Source organism: Zonotrichia albicollis, chromosome W (assembly GCF_047830755.1).
Source record: "Zonotrichia albicollis isolate bZonAlb1 chromosome W, bZonAlb1.hap1, whole genome shotgun sequence".
Taxonomy (NCBI): domain Eukaryota; kingdom Metazoa; phylum Chordata; class Aves; order Passeriformes; family Passerellidae; genus Zonotrichia; species Zonotrichia albicollis.
Genome location: NC_133859.1, coordinates 22,733,650 through 22,752,250, shown reverse-complemented (window position 1 = coordinate 22,752,250; position 18,601 = coordinate 22,733,650). Strand labels below are relative to the sequence as shown.

General features: G+C 39.3%; 1 protein-coding gene and 1 long non-coding RNA gene across 4 annotated transcripts in view; one reads left to right on the top strand and one right to left on the bottom strand.

The window, feature by feature from the left end:
* Nucleotides 1-7,785, top strand: part of LOC141726970 (transportin-1-like) — a 183,391-nt gene extending 175,606 nt beyond the window's left edge. For all 3 annotated transcript variants that reach the window (XM_074532124.1, XM_074532121.1, XM_074532122.1), the window contains one exon: nucleotides 1,403-7,785. The gene's annotated coding sequence lies outside the window, so the exon portion shown is untranslated. The remainder of the gene's footprint in view (nucleotides 1-1,402) is intronic.
* The window catches only part of LOC141726971 (uncharacterized), a 27,619-nt gene extending 9,018 nt beyond the window's left edge, over nucleotides 1-18,601 (bottom strand). The window contains exon 1 of the long non-coding RNA XR_012577929.1: nucleotides 12,939-18,601. This is a non-coding gene — a long non-coding RNA (uncharacterized LOC141726971). The remainder of the gene's footprint in view (nucleotides 1-12,938) is intronic.

The following is an 18,601-nucleotide window of genomic DNA, read 5'->3' as shown; positions in this document are numbered from 1 at the left end:
GGCAGGGCGCGCCTTCCCCACTCTGACTCTCCGAAAGCACCGGCAGCAAGGTGTTAACCCTCCTCTGCTACCATAATTGTGAAAAACGCCAATCACTTGTTTATAAAATTTTAAAAATTTAATAATAATAAAAATTGGTTATGAAAATAATAATACAATTAGAGTAATAATAATTTGGACAACTTGAATTAAGACAATATGAGACAATAGAAACAAAGAGTTACGGACGTCCGGGTACCTTTTTCAGGGCATCATGAGCCCGAAAAAGGACACCCGTTAACAGAGGATTAACCCTTAAAAACAATAGCTTGTTGCATATTTATACACCTCATACATGATGCATGAATTCCATTCAAATACAGGATTCTGTCTGGTCAGTGTCAACTTCTTCCTCTGAATCTTAACAGCACCTTCGAGGCAGGAAGAAGTTCGTTTCTTCTGATAAGAGGGCAAAAATTCTTTTTCTCTGAAAGATTTTAGGTGTCCTGTGGTGGCTATCTCACTGCAAGTCCTTTTTGTTAAACAAAGCATCCTACTTAGCATAGTTTCTATTTTAACATTTTTTTATAACCTTAAACTATATTTACCACACTACTTAAGAGAATTAATACAGCATTACTTTCTAATACAACACATATAATATTCATTTTAATATTTGCGAAAAGTCAATCATAAAATACGCATTTTTCACATTGTGGATGAGTCTCAACGGTGGTGGAATTTTGGCCGAGCTGCCCCGGCCCCGGGCTGTTCCTGCGGGCCGTCAGACTCAGCTTGGCCCCGGGCTGGCGGAGGGGCAGGGCCCAGTAGCAAGAAGTTAGAAATCAGAGCCATGGCCCGGCCCAGTCCAGCAGCTGTTGGGGGGGGGGGGAGGGGCCCAGCGGGCACCCCAGGGCAGGGCCTGTCCAGCCTCAGCCAGACCGAGACAGGGGCTGGGCTGGCCGTATTACCTGGTTGCCAGATGGAAAGGAAAGAGAAAGTTCTCGGGTTTCTTTCGTCTTTAACATGTGTTTTTCACAGAGGCGTGTACAGCTTCCTTGTGGCAGCAAGCTTTGCATCACTTCTCTAAATGCCTCTCATACAAAACCACCACATCACTTCGTAATCTTGTACTAAAAAGGCACAAGCTTGTTAGAATATATAGGACTGCTTTTATCTTAAATCTGAGCCACAATAGTGGAATTGTCAGTCTAGCTTTAAAGTAAATGGTGTTGTTTAATGAATTTATTTGGTACAAATGGGCTCTTTTCTTAAAAGGGAAAATCTAGGCTTAAATTTGTTTTTGCATTAAAGGTTGGTACCTACCCCTTAAAAAAGGCAAAAAGCTTTTTGTTTATGCACTGATCTGTCAGTTAAGGTTCAAGATAAGATGTAACTATACCTCTATCTTTTCCTTTTACAGATCCTTCAGTCTGGGAGACTATGAGGGAGACTCTGCACCCAGGGAAAATGTTACCCTTTACTGGGGGGAAGGGTGAACCAGTAGGGAATACAGTACAGTCCCAACCCTACTGGGATGGGTGGGAGGGAAGTGTTGCTGTCACTGTATTAAGTCGATGTTGGGAAATGTTTTAACATCTGGAGCCTTTGTCGGTGGAAATAGTCTCCTGTTACAACTCTGCACTGGATGTGAAGAAGAAAAAATGTCTATTAACAAAACAGCACATTCTGGATTATTGTGGGGAATTGTACCAAAATAAGAACCATATAATTGAACCATAGGGATACATAAAGAGAAAAACTATTTTACGCACAATAAAGGAAACCTACAAATTGAGGTCACAGACAGTAAAAGGCTTTCCTTTTTTAAAATGTTTTTTTAAAGTAAGGATTTTCTACATTATTTCATCCTGTTTATTGGGACTCCTAGATAATTTGCATGTTAATGAATAACTGAAATTAAATTAGTACAGTTAAAATACAGCTTTTGTCAGTATTAGGAGCAGGCACTTGCAGTGTACAATATAGAAACCATGTCGAAAATTAATAGAGGTTAAGCTGGACAAAATGAAGTAATCTGCAAGCTGCAAATGAGTCACTCCTTTTGTTTTTGGGGTAAGGGGAGGGATAAATCAAAGGAAAGATTCACATCTTAATTTTTGCATTTAAAAAAATTAAAGTAACATAATTTGGTTAATGTAATTAATTAGCTTTAATTTATAGAGTAAGGCATTATTGTTAACATGCAGTTTAAAGTTCAGGCATGCATTCTGGCTCATAGTGATCAGAGGTAATTTAAATTAGTGGGAAAGTAGCATGCTTGCATCACATAGAATGAAATAAGTATACATTTAAATGTGGCATCAGTCTTATGTTGCAGTTTACCAATTCAATATAGCCCTGCAGTTTAAATTCTTTTTCTGAGATTCTGTGGATCATATTTTTATTAAGAATATAGGTTTAAAGTACTGTAGTTAACAATTAGGCCTTGAAATACCTTTTTAGGACCTGTTAAGATTAAGATTCATATCGTATTGTGTGTAACCTGCACAATGTGGAAAGCTGATATAACTGCAAAATATTTGCCTCTGTGCTGTCAGTGTGATGTGCTTTCTGCATGGTTATATGCTAGTGATTTTTAGCAGAATCTCGAAAAATTATTTTCATGGTAAGACCTGTTAAAGGCTACATAAATGTTAATTCGCACATAAAGACAATTGTAGAAGTTGATGACAATTGCTATATTTGTGTTTATTCCCAGTCAATGTATTACCTTTTATGCTTAATTTTTGTTCACAGCATGATCTTAGAGATGTTTAAGTTAGTGGATGTAATGCAGGGTATCTATAATATATTGGCACGTGTTGGTGGCCCTTTGTGATATAATTAAATGCACAAGGGTGCAAGTTTAAAGCTAAAGAGTGAAAGTTGGTTTGGATCCTCTTCATTTAATTTGTTTAGCTTTTCTGTTTTTTTTTTTTTCTTTTTTTCTCTGCTTACATGTATTCCTGTGAATAAATCTTTGTTAAGGTAATCCTTTACTTTTTTTTCAATGTGTTTTTTCTTATGTACTGTGAAGGTGAAATCCTACCTGGTAAACTTGACCTTGTGTTTATCTGAAAATGGCAAGTCTCTATTTAGATTGCCTAAAGAGTATCCCATGATGCTAAAGGAAAATTGAGAGACTTAACTTTGCTGGTCAGAGGTGAAACCGCAGCTTTCCATTTTTCAAGTGCTGCATAATTAATCTGCAAAACAAAACTAAGCCATAACAGCCTTTTTATAGATTTCTTTTCTCACCTTTGCGTTGCAAAACTGGTTATTGGATAACAGTTTGTGGTTTGGGTATTTTTGGTGTTTTGTGGTTTGTTTGTGGGTGATTTTGATTTTGTTTTGTTTGTTTGCAGTTGTTGTATGGTATTTTTTAAGAACTTGCTACTCTTTGCATGGTTCTGTTATTTGAGTGTTAAATGATTTAGCCATTGCACTGAAGTTTGAGCTGTATGACTGTAGACTTATAAATGCTGTTATGCTGTTTTAAGAGTTTGGGGGGGGAGGTAGGGGTGTTTACATGCACATTTTAAATGCGTCCCACTCTCCACCTCATCCTTTTTTGGTTTTTGTGGCTTTGCAAATATGAATGGATTATGCCTGAAGAATAGTTTGAACATGTATGGTATGAAGTACATTCACTAATGCTAGTACATAGTATTTATTCAAATTGGTCAAATTTGCATGTGATAACTTCCTTTCAAATTACATTGCTTTGGTAGCAAATACAAAATTCTTTCTTAACTAAAAGCACTGAAGAACATTTGTAAGAGTTTTAGTCACTAAAAACACTTTAAAATCAATTTTGGAAGAAGAAAAAAAAACAGTAGGATATTATTTTAGACACAAAATTGCTATAGTTTTGAGTGCATTTGAACATTAAGGAAGAGTTTTAGACAAATGACATTAAAACAAACTGTAGAATAGAAAAGCTACCTAAATAATACTGTAGCATTACAGCTAGAATCTGGATTTAAATAAACTGCCTAAATTTCAAATAAACCCACTTCATATTACCTTAGGATACTGCTTTTGTACATAGTATTTTAATAGGTATTCATACAGATATGAACTGATCTGGCATAACAACAAAGAAAATAATTAAGGCAGAAATAAACAGTACTGACAAAATAGTCTGTTGTATTAGTAAGTTCCCTTGTGGTATATTTTAAAGCAAATAAACTATATTCCTAATGCATAATATAGTGCAGAGATTTGCAGAAACCATTTAGGGTCTAATCTGAGGCAAGAAAAGTTCCGAATCAGCATTAGGAGTTATAATTCAATAATTGCATCATGGGATAAAGAAAAAGCATTTCAGTTCTTGTAGTGTAGGTTTGACAGTTCTTGAATGTTGACTGAATGTTTATATTGGTAGAATTGTGAGTTTGTTACATTCCAGTGTTTTTGCCTCTTGGCATGCTAAAAGTATGGCTTCATTTGCTCCTTACACACTGCATAAAGTGCTGTTAGTCTGCTAAGCTACAAAAATAGCAGCTGCTAAGTAATGGTGTACATTTTCTACTTGAATAGTTTTGCTGTAGGAGCCTCAGGAGGTCAGTGTTTACTGTTTTTCATATATGTCTTTTTCCTGTTTTAAGTTTACTTTTTGAAGGATTCAGAGTGAAGAAAAGCTGCTGATCAACCTAAGTTGATAACAGAAAGGGTATTTAAAATCCTTATAAAATGCATCTTTTTGGCAGTTCTAAATTGCTGTATAATTATACGTTCAATACTAATTTTTTTTTCTTTATGCATTCAGGAAACAACTATTTTCATTTAGGAAAAACTTGTTAGAATGGTTCATTATTCTAAGCAGGACAAGAAAATATAATCAACTTTATATTTTTTTTCCAAAGCTTGATTATTTTCGAAATTGGTGAAAATGTATATATTTAAATTGTAATGAGCTAACTCTTATGCTTTTGTTTATTGCTCCTTAAAGCTTATACTGAAAAGATCAGTTTTGGAAGAATGAGTTTAAAATTTATAATAATTATAATTTTTAAAAGTTATGAAACAGCATAAGTTTTGTAACTAGAATTAGTGATACACTGTGGATTTGGTGGATTTTTTTAAGGACTTTTATGTAAACATCAATTTTATTTACTTATACTGCATATATTGTATAATAATAAAATGTATATTTTAAAGCTTCAATAGTTTTACTCAAGTGAAACTCATTGCTACTTAGAAATATTCAAATACTAGCTTTATCTCAGGTGAATACTCTTGTACCCTTTTTGTTCAGAACACATGCTTATAAAAATGTGTTAATTATATCAGTTTATGTATTTCATATTATGGATCTCTTCTGTCTTAAACTTACTCTAAATTAACCTTCTACTGTTGGAGAATAATGACTTTTGCTTCACCTATTTTATTCATATTGAATGTATTAAGAGATAAAAGTGCAAAAATCTTCCCTTGAGGAGAATGCATCCATATTCAAACAATTGAAATATTTCTTGAAAAATGCTTTTAAGTAACATTGTGTTAGAAATCTTTTCTTTCAGATTTTGTCAAGGAAAGAAGTTGCAAATTAAGACAAATTGCTTTCATGCTCTCTCTTTTATGAGCATAAATGCATAAAGCTTCTACATAGGGTCTAAAGAGTAACTTTTTATCTTAGATAAAGGTTAAGCTCTACAGTGAAATGACTGTTGCAAATTGCAAAATATCCTGCAGTTACTTCAGGTAGATGCTGATGTGGTTTGCATACATATTTGTGATATATTACGTATTTTCAGTAACCTCATCTTGAGTAAGTAAAGCTTGATCAGTAGCTATGTATTTCACTCACCTATGCATTCACCAGAATGACTCGCACCATCAGTCTACTTTTTTTGGTCTGACACTGATGCTTGCTCTTTGCACATAATGGTTGGAGCAAGCCAGTTTTGGAAAATTAGTTTAAATGGAAAACTCTGAGGTGAATACTCTTGTTGCTTGCCTTGTAGAGTATATTCTCCTAAAATAATAAGGATACTTACTTGAATGTATTTGTGAGGGCAGTTAAAATGTCTCTGTAAAAGATGGATCCCTGTCTGGTGTTAGACTATGCTTGTTAAGTAAGTCAAGTCTGCATCTCAAAGAATTCAGTGCTTATAGTATATCACTTTTCTATAGGCTGATTCCATTATGCTACTTTGACCTAAGGTATCTAATTCCTTACTTTGGGTGAACAGCAAAACTGTGAAGGCCTAGGTGATCTTTGTGGGAAAGCGATTAGAAAAAAAAAGATGGGTATAAGCAGGTTTCTCTGGCTGTTGAAATCTTCATTGTAATACTTTTTTTCATGGGAAGAAATAGGTAGCTAAGTATTGCTGACTTACTAATACTGAGCATTTCTAAAATTTTCAATTGGATGCAGTATAGAAAATCATTTAAAATTAAAGATGACTGATCTTTCTGCTGACAACTTAGGTTGTATGAGTTTTGCTTGAAAGCTTTAAAACTGCTGTTTCTGTGTCTGCAACAATGTTGGAATGTATCCTTCAAACATATCCTCTTGCAACCTTTCAAACGGTACTAACTGAGTGATATTTCTTGAAGTCTGCCTATTTGCTAACAAAACTTCATTTAAATAGAATATTGTTTTAATTTTTGATAAGCTGCTGGATTTTACAGTTTTTGGGGCCACCAAATATTTTGAATCATGCAGAGAATATATATTGTACTGTAGCAATTTTGTATCAACATTTGTATGATGTGACATAATAGATGTGAATGCCAATCACTGCTTGACTATGTTAATAAAGTTGTTATAATATATGTGTTGCATTCCAATTTTTAATGAAAGATGAAAATGTCGTGTTCAGCTTGTGTTTTGTCTGACTCAGTAGGTACTCTTCTGGTTCACACATATAAGTTCAGGAGTCTCTTGAATAAGGAGGATTTTAATTTTTTGTGAATGAAAATAATCTTTGGATAAGTTAAGGTCAGTTAAGTTTAGATGTTTTATGCTGTTTGGGGGCCAATAAATGTAGACATAGGAGGTTCACCTGAACTGAAATTAATGTTCATGGGATGATACTGGTAACTACTACTGAGAAATGTTACACTGCCTATATTTTTGTTTGAAACAGCTGAGACTAGCTAGCTAAATCTGGCCAAATGAGGATGTTGTCCCAAATACAGATTCTACCCAGTGTGCAAGAAGCCAATCCACACACAGTCAAGGTATTTGTTTAATTCATGTCTGCACAGAGATGGGTGCAGTGTGATGAATCCATAAAGCTGGCTCACCTTCAGTATGCTTGCTACCTGCTTCCATAAACTTCAAACATTGAAAGATCATAACCTCCAATATATACAACAATCTAAAACTACATTCATTGGTGCCATGGTTTTGCATGAGAAATGTTAAAAATGGCAATCCCTTGTTTCGAAAATTTTAAAAGTTTAATAGTAATAAAATGGTTATAAAAATAATAATACAATTAGAGTAATAATAATTTGGACAAATTGAATTAGGACAATATGAGACAATAGAGACAAACAGTTACGGACGTCCGGGTACCTTTTTCAGGGCAACACGAGCCCAAAAAAGGACACCCGTTAACAAAGGATTAACCCTTAAAAGCAATGGCCTGTTCCATAGTCATACACTTCATACATGATGCATAAATTCCATTCAAATACAGGATTCTGTCTGGTCAGTGTCAACTTCTTCCTCTGAATCCTAACAGCACCTTCGAGGCAGGGAGTAGTTTGTTTCTTCTGATAAGAGAGCAATAAATTCTTTTTCTCTGAAAGATTTAGGTGTCCTGTGGCTGTTATCTCGCTGCAAGTCCTTTCTTTAAAAAAGGTATCCTACATAGCATTGTTTCTATTTTAACAATTTTTATAACCTAAAACTGTATTTAACACAGCACTTAAGAGAATTAATACAGCATTACTTTCTAACACAACACATATAATATTCATTTTAATATTTGCAAAAAGCCAATCATAAAATACATGTATTTTTCACAATCCCCACTCTTATTATTTGCAAATTATTTGGTTTGAGCAATATCTCTTGTCTACTTGCATCTTCTTGACTATGCTGGCAAAATAAAATAGGGGATTACACAAGGAAGAAATACAAAAATAGTTGTAACACATAAAATGAAAGATCTTAATTTCTTCTAATACATTACACCATCAGCTAGGTTTTAACATTGTTTTCTAATTTTTGGACTGGTACCTGGGTTATTATATGCATATATATATATATGCCTTCTTTGATTTCTTTTGCTTTTTCTAGAATGACTTTTCTGTGGTCATCAATTTTCAACAATCTGATATATTAAACTTTCCACAAACACCCCCTTTTTTAGCCAATAAATAGTCTAAAGCCAACCTATTCTGATACACTACAGTTTTTGTTTGGCTTTGCTGACTTGATATTAACTCTAATGCCTGGGCAGCTTTATTTGTTATCATTTCTATAACTGCTTGGAGTCCCGTAATACGATTCAACATATATTTTGGAGTCAATACAGAGTTAAATTGCTGTGCTGGTTTTACCTTTTTATTTACTATTTGTTTTTTTACTGAATCTTGAAACGTATCTTTTAAGATTAAATGTAAAACAAATCCATCTCTCTTCTTTTGGACATTCAATTCCAAATCTATTACCACTTTTTCCTAAATTTCTTGTAACCCAATAATTTTCTCCATTTTGCCTACAGGTTCTTAATTTGGATGGGTTATAACAGTGGCTGTTGACATGGGTGTGTGTAATAAAAGAGGAACTTTGGTTTCTTTCCATGTGATGCTTTCTGTAGCATTTGTGACACAATCTTGCTGGTATCCTGAAAGGGAAAAGACAACAAATGAGTGCCAGAAACAGGAATAACAGAGGTGAAGTATGGGTTATACTCCCACCTCCCATGCCTGTGAGGTTGCAACCCACAGCAGGTGTATTTGATCTTCTTGGTGGTGAATATAGAGGCCAATCTGGTCTTGCCCTCTATTTCCTTGTCACATTCTCTTATCTAATTTCCAGGCAAATTGGTTTTGACACTCTTTAACTGTGGTGTCCTACTGTTCCTCAGGTATCTCTCATTTAACAGGCACTAATAATTCCTATCCACAAAACAAAGTTATTACTTTAACACTTCTCGCAAGAAGAGCATAAAATTTGTGAACTGCAATACTAATTATTCCCACAATTTAAACATTCACTTATAACTCAGCTAGCATGTCCAGTATTGGAATGAATCGATTAAAGTTTACAGTATGGTACTGATGGAAATGGTAATTTCCCTTCTCCCCTGTACAATTCACTGGCTAAGGTCAGAATACAAAAACAGTCTTGACCCCTCTGTCTGAAGTATTCCTCCCCCAAGGAGATGTTTTATTCAGGCAGTGCTTGAAACCAGGGATATAAGTGTTATCTTATTTCTTAATTCAGTGTTATTCTTTGTACATTTCTTGGATCATTTGGGTTTTCCCAAACCATTACCACTCAGTCCCCATTGGAAAGTCAGTTCGGAATCACCCGGTTTAAATGTGATAGTCCATTCCTCAGGTTCTTTCACAAGTCCTTTGATTCTGTTCACATGAATTCAGCCTCTTTCCACAATTTGGATTGTTGCTTCAGTAGTACCTGGAAAGGACTTCTTAATAGCATAGTAATAAAAGAAAGATAATACTGCATTAACTTTTACCATTCGTTTTTCTTCCAAACTTTCTGGGTTTAGCTAAAAGCTTTTTCCACAGCAGCCAGCTGTGCTAATAGCTGCAGAGGCAAATTCTTCTTACTGTGAGTTACAGTTAGTTAAATAAAAAAGACCAGACTGATTTTAACACGAGATGTATTGAAGCGATACGCGGAATAAATAGACTCCATAACCAGAGATAGTTATGAAGTGGGTATGTATGTCGGCGCCCGGCACAGGCGAGATAGCGCTCGTGAAAAACTTGTGCTCCGAGCTTCAGTCTGACCCACATCTTTGTTCACAAAGGTGTTCCATATGCAATAGATTGCACCACTTTTTCATGCATATTCAACCCCTGCCCCACCCTGTCCTCGCCTCGTATGCTAAATAGTTCCATGCCTTCCTGGGCATGCGTGGTTTGCTGTGGTGGTCGCACGGGGGTCTTTTGGCGGTCTCTGAGGCTGAAGGTTGTGGTCTTCCTCCTGGCTGAACTTTTGAACTTTTCCCTTTGCGCGTGCGCCCTTGGTCTCTTGGTGCTTATGTGAGTACATCTGTGGCTTTGATTAGCTTGGAGCCAGAGGAGCTCCTTTATCTGGGTTCTTTGTGTCCCTTAGTCTCCTCTGGTATTGTTCTTTATGCAAGAAGCTTCAGAATTTTGCATTTCCTATGCCCTTTGTACCATGGCAGGGATTTCTTAAGTAGAAGGGTTAAAATTCAACACCATTCTACAGGCTAAACTTTAAATGCTTAATTCATATTGCTAACTCAAGTGCATTCCAAAAATCTCTCTTTCAGTATCACATCTATTGCTTTTTACTTTTTGGGCAGCATTTAATTGTTTTAGCCTTACAAACCCATTCTTCAGGAAAAAACCCTTCTTTTTTAACAGCAAACAAAACAAAAACTTCTTACTTAAGAAAAACAAACCATTTTGTGAGGTTTGGAGAGTCAGCAATCTCTGCTTTGATTTTATCTTTTAGTGCTAGCCCCCTCCCTCTCTTTTCACAGCTTTGCTGTCAATGCCGTTCTTCACCCTTTCCCCGGCGCTGCCACTTCTCTGCAGGGCCGGAGCAGGGGAGAACAGCCACGGACATGGGGACCCTGGGGGCATACCTTGGGTCTCTTTTGCTCCCTCTCTCTCTTCTTCTCTCCCTTTCTCTTTCCTTCTCTCTGTCGGCTCACTTGCCGGGGCCGACGCTGCCATCCTGGACTATGGACCCCGACAGTCTGGGAGCCACCCCGGCAGTCCTGCCACGGAGCCAGCCTGCTCCTGCCCGGCAAAACTGTGTCATCTGCTCCCAGCACCGCCGCAGGCTCACCACCATGGATCGGTCCCTGCCGCAGCCTCCGAGACCCTGCCGCTCGTAGGGAGCGGTCAGACCACTCTCAACCTTGTCAGCCTCAAACTTGGCGTCCCCAGGTTCTCCTCACATTCTTTTTCTTTCTCTAGGCAACTTATCCTCTTTTCCCTTCAAGGAGGGCCGGTTCTACTAAACCCTTTCTGGACCTCAGTTCGGCATTGAATAACCTCCTAACAACCATGTGTTAAGACACTTCCCTGCCTTTCATGCAAAAAATCCGCATTCACACTTCTGCTCTCTTCTCACACAAAGATGTCATCACTCTACATTCCAACATCTCAGAGTTTGCTAACCACCCCCTTACTTCAACTTCTCTCTTTCTTCTCTTCTTACTTGTTGGTTGTTTTTTTTCTTTTTTTGATTCAACACAGCTCAAACAGTACGAGGTGAATCTAAATAATTTACTTCCAAAAGTAAGCTTATAACTTTCTTTTACTAGGATTGCAGTAGCTGTTATAACTTAAATACATACTGGCTAACTGTGGCTTACTAGGCCGAACATCTTTGATATATAAGCCACTAGATATCTTTTTACTCTTCCTCACTCCTGAATTAAAATTTTATGAGCTACTCCATTTTCCGTATTTATGTATAAATGATAAAGGATTATTCAAACAAGGGTAAGCTCAAAGCTGGTACTTAGGCTAGTTTTAACTTAACTCTCTTAATTTAACAATATCTTCCTTGGTCTGTTTTATATCATCTCCTTCTGTCAATTTTTCATACACAAATTTTGCTGCTTGTGTGTACCCCTCAATCTATAATCAATATTTCAATAATCCAGGTAATTTTCTGATATCCCTCTTTGAAGAGGGAGGGAGAAGGAATAAAATTCTTGCAATTTCCTCATGGTTGGGTATCCAGCTACTTTCATTTATTGTCTAAGATATTTTACCACTGGGTAGTGAGTCTGAGTTTTTATTAAGCTCCCTTAAATCTTGTACTAGTCTATAACTCTCATTGAATCTCTTTACTGGGGGAATAGGGGTATTATGAGGAGACATACAAGGTTCTAATGCCCCATCCTTTATTAGTCCTTCTATTACTGGCTTCAAACCTTCCCGTCCTTCTAAAGATACAGGATACTGACGTACACGTATAGGGCAATCTTCTCACTCAACTGTAACCCTTATGGGGTCGATATTTAATCAAACCCATTCTTCTTTGTTGATTTTTTTTCTTCATCTTCTTGGCCTAATTTTAAAACTCTAGCTGTCATTTTCCCATTTTCTGGTATAACTCCTATTCTTAATTGCACTTGTAAGACTCTCCCCAATAAGTTGCTACCTGCCGCAGGAACCAATAAAACATCTCCCATCTAAATTTTAGTTTCTTCCCTCAATTACCACATCTTTAATGACCAGAAATGTAAAACTTTCTCAACTTTCTCTTTTTGCCCCTGTTACTTTCGCTTTATGTTTGCCCACACGATAGCCTTTTGGTATATTTAACAGGCAGGTTCTCTCTGCCCCGGTGTCTACGACAAATTCCTATTCTTCTTCTTGGGGACCCACTTTTAAAGTTATCACAGGCTCCAGATGGTATTTGTCCCCCCCCAAAAAAATTAGAGCTTATGACCTCCCTATTCCTCCTGTGTGCCCCTGTAATAAGTAGCAATATGTTTGTTCATTAATAGCTAGATAATTTAAATTATAAAACAATAGCTAAACAGCTCTTGTTTAGCAGGATATAATGTATACCTATGTGCAGTCACATATGGTAAAACCTTTAACTTCGTAGGATTTGCTTTGTTTACAAACCCCCCCTGTAACTAGATACAGCTACATCTGGTAACAATTACTAACTTCGCTAGAATTGCTTGGTTTGCAAATTCCACCCCATAGATATAGGAGACCCTCTGTAACTAGATACCGCCACATCTGCTAACAATTATTAACCTTGCAAGAATTGCTTAGCTTGTAGAATTTAGACTTACAGATATGCCTTATAAGGAGAGCGGCCAAAGAGGAAGACTTGGGGGCCTTCATCCCACGGCCACCAGAAGGCAGAAAAAGACCCCCTAGCAACCGGAGGAGCAAGCGCAGAAGACGGACCACGTCATCCAGGAATCCGGAAGAAAGGGATAATAAAAAGCGAACTTTAAAGGGGGAAAGGCGCGCACCTAAGAGGAGCGGAGACTCCTGGCCGCCCAGCGCTGAACCTTGCTTATTCTTGCTTGCATAATAATAAAGATAATTATACGATTCTTATATTTGATAAATTCGTTTATCACAATTTGGTGCCGTGACTCGGATCTAGAGACAGGGTTGGTTTGAGAATTCGGGGGGAGCGCCCCCAACCCCTTTGGTGGCCCTGATCTTCTCAACCGACCCCCCCCCCTGGACTGACGAACCTAAATTCGAGAATAAGCAAGGAAACACCGTTAACCCTCTAAACTTTGTGCACGAAGATCCGAGCGACGACGCAGGACGCGTGAGTATACGGGTGAACCGCTCGGTTGGGGTTGGAATCGCAGGGCACAGTGAATGAGACGTCCAACTGCGGACGACGTGAGAGGGACCCTCTAGTAGTGCTGTTCTCGTAACCCGCGATGGAGCGAGCCACGACCAAGGGGTGTGTGTGTGTGTGTGTGGAGGTGCCTTGGAAGATGGGGCAGAAGGAAAGCAAGCCTTCTGACCCTATGGAGGAGGGCTCCCGGTTACCCCCAATACCTAAGGATAGTCCGTTAGGATTAATGATTAAGTATTGGGATGATTTTCCCTCCAGAAAAGGGAAGGATAAAGCAAAAATGATAAATTATTGCATGGTAGTATGGGGGAGGAGTAAGAAACTGGACTCAGGAAATATATAGTGGCCCATTTTCGGATCCTCCGAGGACTGGGTCTGTCAAGCCCTGAACATCTATGTGAATTCCAAAGAGCCAGAAAACCTGGAAGAGAGTGCTTATGCTAAATTGTGGTTGGTAGGAAGTAATGAGCAAATAACTAGATTGCTCCCCCTTAAGGGAAGCCAAGGGGAGGAAGATAGAAAGAAAAAGTCCCGAGTGGAGGAAGAGATTCCTATTTATCCTCCCCCATATATACCACCACCAGCCCCCCCTGTATCCCTTCCAAACATTCCTCCGGCATCAGCCCCTGATAAACAACAGGTCACGGACTCCCCAGATTACAGGAGGCGTACTCGGAGTCAGATGAGGACAGTAATTGAGGAAGGAGAGAACAGTGGGTTGTTCCCTCTTAGGGACATAGCATTAGGGGGACCTCAAGCTGGGATGGGGTTTGTCACTGTCCCCTTAAACTCAGGAGATGTCCGTGAGTTTAAGAAAGAGATGGGAAAATTATTAGAAGACCCTATAGGAGTAGCAGAAAGGGTGGATCAGTTCCTGGGACCAAATATATATGCTTGGGTAGAGATACAGTCCATTCTAGGCATACTATTTACAACAGAGGAGAGAGGGATGATTAGAAGGGCAGGAATGAGGACTTGGGACACCCAGCATGTTCAAGGTCCTGCGGCTGATGTCAAATGCCCCTTGCAAAATCCCAATTGGAATAATCAGGACCCCAACCATCGTGGTCATATGCAGGACTTAAGAACCATCATAATCCAGGTCATACGAGAGGCTGTGCCCCGGGGACAAAATATAAGCAAGGCATTCAGAGAGTGCCAAGGAAAGGATGAGACCCCCACTGAATGGTTAGAAAGATCAAGGAGGAGTTTTCAGTGGATCCAGAGACGCCTATGGGGCAAGCACTGCTGAAAACACAGTTTGTAGCTAAATCGTGGGAGGATGTTCGAAAGAAACTAGAAAAGTTAGAGGATTGGCAGGACAGAGGACTTGATGAATTGCTTAGGGAGGCTCAGAAAGTATATGTTAGACAGGAGGAAGAGGCACATAAAAGGCAAGTTCGGATGATGGTGGCAGCAGTCAGGGAGGGACAGCGAAACAACCCTCCGCCATGGGAAAGAAATGACATGAGGAGGGGTCCCCGGGATTTAGGAGGGCCCCCAGCTGGGGGGAAAGAAGGAACGGTGTGCTACTACTGTGGTGGGAAAGGAACTGAAGTGTTCTTTTATTTGGCACACGTGGGAGGAATTATATCAGTGGCTGAGGTCTTCGTTGAGGTAAGACGGCCACTGTCTAACAGACCTGGGTGCATTAAATGTGGTGATCCCATCTGTAGGGCATGGATAAAAATATTTTGCAGGGGATGTAGGCTCAAATGGTGGGTTTTCCAATCACAATTAGGTGGGGGTATCAGGTGCCATATTTGTGATTGGGATTGAAGGAGGGAAAACCCTCACACGGCCCTAAGGAAATTTGTAACAGCCCCAGGACAAAGAGAAATCCCTTATAGGGAAGCAATAGCATTAATTGAAAATATAGAGCAGAGGAGACATTGGGCCCTGGCCTGGGCAATACATCACCAATCATATAGGATCATCTGCCAAAATCAGAGTGTGATATTAGACCAGGTGTGTGAAGGGAAAAAGATTCATGTCCCCATAGAGTGGCAAGTTGAGCCCCGAAATTGGGATAGTACCGTACGCCGCTACTTCCGAATATATAAGAAACGGGCCCGTAAGGCTCGGAGGAAAAAACCAGACAGTGGGACTCAGGCCCTGTAAAGCTCGCTAGGAACGGTAGAGAGTCTGCCATAAAATCAGAGAGATCCTTTGCCTGGAGGCCTGGCAGCCTGCCCTTAGGAGTGGGGGCAGGAGTCAAAGGGATAGCCCAAATAACGCACCCCCTGAAGACTACCCCTGCTGCCGAAAAGGTAATGATCCCTGCAGACCGATGCACCCGGGCTGGCAGGCGAGGCAGAGAGGTAAGGAGTAGTGGGGGAGAGCAACGGGCCACAGGAACAGGAACGAAGCACAGGAATGCTCCAGGTAAAAGAGATATGGTTACAAAAGGTGAACAAAATTTGCTGCTAGGACCCTGCCCTGCTTGGCGAGCTATTTTTATCATTACAATCCTGAGCTTCCCGACTGCCTGGGGAAACCCTCATCAGCCTTACAAAGGGAACAAGATCCTAGTCAAACGGACCCTGATCACTGACTGGTCTCAGGCCTTTTTGCAATTTACTGGATCTATGGGCAATACCACAGGTTTAAGTTTACTAACATTAGTTCTGCATGTCGGTCTGCCGTATGCCAAACACGACTGGAAGAGGCAGAAAACGTGGCAGCTTCAAGGAGTAGTGGGAGAACAAATTAATATTGGATGTCGAATGGCTAATGGATCAGACTATACAAACGCAATCTCAATCAGTGTTTCCATGGGTCAGGAGGATAAACAAATAAATTGTGAATACCCAGCACGAGACTGCTGGCAAAACTTCACATTAACTCACACGGCAGAGGTAGTCTGTCTCTGGACAAAAGATACACAGGGCCTTTCTTTTAAATTCATAATAGATACTAAAACACAATCTACCACTACTAAACCTCACATTATCACCGTTCTACCTACACCACCGGTCACACTCACACCAAAAATTTTCAAAATAGGACCTTATATAATCAGAAAAACTGGTCAACAACAAATATTATTCAATCCAGCATGGTCTCTAAAACAGGTAGAACTGCTAATGCAGACCAATGTTTCAGAAATCCAGTCAGCTTGTTCTCCATTTTTGCAAACATCCTTTGAAGGCTGGACTACTTGGCTCAGGAAACGCAGCTCTTTTAAAACAAGGAAACTTAGAGATGTGACTGGTGTTCTAGGCACAGGACTGGGAATTCTGAATAGCATCGATTCGGAGGTACTAATGAACAAACTGGCTGCTACAGCCAGAGATCTGTCCAAATTACAGCAACCACTGAGGTCATCTCTGTTGGCTTTGGGGACACACCAGTGGATGTTGTCAAACATTTTGCCAAATTGGGAAAGAGTAAACGTGAACGATCACAAATTGGTGATTGATGCACTTGGTGCCACACAAAATAATGTCTCCTTAGCCCTCAGCTGTATCCAGGCACAATTATGGATGCAGTCAGTCTCTGCTGCAATTAGAAGAGAGGGCGAGGAAGGCACTTTCCCCACAGAAATTCGGAAAGTAATCTGGGACAACGCCACTGAATTTGAAAGGGAATTCCAATCCTGGTGGAAACTGGTGAATTTTACCTATAACCCTATTTCTAATACAGTCACTGCCTTTGTCTTGACCATACAAAATGCCTCTGTACATCTAATTTTTCCTGTCATTGCATTAGGAATAAACCATGACGGAGCTGTCCTCTGTCCTACAGAACATAGAGGATGGGCCCGTCAGCTTGGTGACAAATGGCAAACTGTTGACTTGGAATCTTGCATTGTACGAGAACAATTGGGGTTCATCTGTGAGGGCAATGTAATTATAGCCCAAGATATCTGTTTGGACACAGAGCAAAACATTTGCCATTTTGAGATTCGCCCTAACGAGGCTTCTAAAACAGTTCTTATATACATAGGCAATGGGTGCACGTGTTTTAGAACTCTCTGTGATTTTGTGCTAGTAGATAATATTATGGTGGATACAAAGAATCGCTCAAACTTCTGTGCTTGTAACTTCACTAAGATTACAGGGTGTGACACCACTTATGAAGCTACAGTTACCTCTCACCACCTATTACAATCCAACTACACACTGATTCACAAGCTAATGCCCACCCCGATTGGGATGGACTTCACCCTAGTGAGACAACTATTGCTTCATCAGGACCTGATCAAAATTCTTGAGAAAATCAGGAAAAGCGGACAGAAGACCCTAGTAACTGTTCAACATGATGTAGAGAAAATACACCAGGTAGTAGAAAGGGTGAAGCAAGATAGCAATCATAGGTGGTGGGATACGCTGTTTGAATGGTCACCTACTGCCACAGGTGTCCTAAACAGTATGTGCCATCCCATTGTCGTTCTTTTAATTCTGATTGTACTAGGATTTATTTTGTCAGCAGTTCAATTTGTTATGAATTGGAATATGATGAAAAGGCTAAAGAAATTAGCATGTATAATTAATGCACAGAGCTTAACTGATGAAATAGACCATTTAGCGCTTGCTAGGAAGGAGCTAAAAAGATTTAATGAACAAAATTGGTAAAAAGAGAAATGGGGGATTGTAATAAGTAGCAATACGTTTGTTCATTAATAGCTAGATAATTTAAATTATAAAACAATAGCTAAACAGCTCTTGTTTAGCAGGATATAATGTATACCTATGTGCAGTCACATATGGTAAAACCTTTAACTTCGTAGGAATTGCTTTGTTTACAAACCCCCCCTGTAACTAGATACAGCTACATCTGGTAACAATTACTAACTTGGCTAGAATTGCTTGGTTTGCAAATTCCACCCCATAGATATAGGAGACCCTCTGTAACTAGATACCGCCACATCTGCTAACAATTATTAACCTTGCAAGAATTGCTTAGCTTGTAGAATTTAGACTTACAGATATGCCTTATAAGGAGAGCGGCCAAAGAGGAAGACTTGGGGGCCTTCATCCCACGGCCACCAGAAGGCAGAAAAAGACCCCCTAGCAACCGGAGGAGCAAGCGCAGAAGACGGACCACGTCATCCAGGAATCCGGAAGAAAGGGACAATAAGAAGTGAACTTTAAAGGGGGAAAGGCGCGCGTCTAAGAGGAGCGGAGA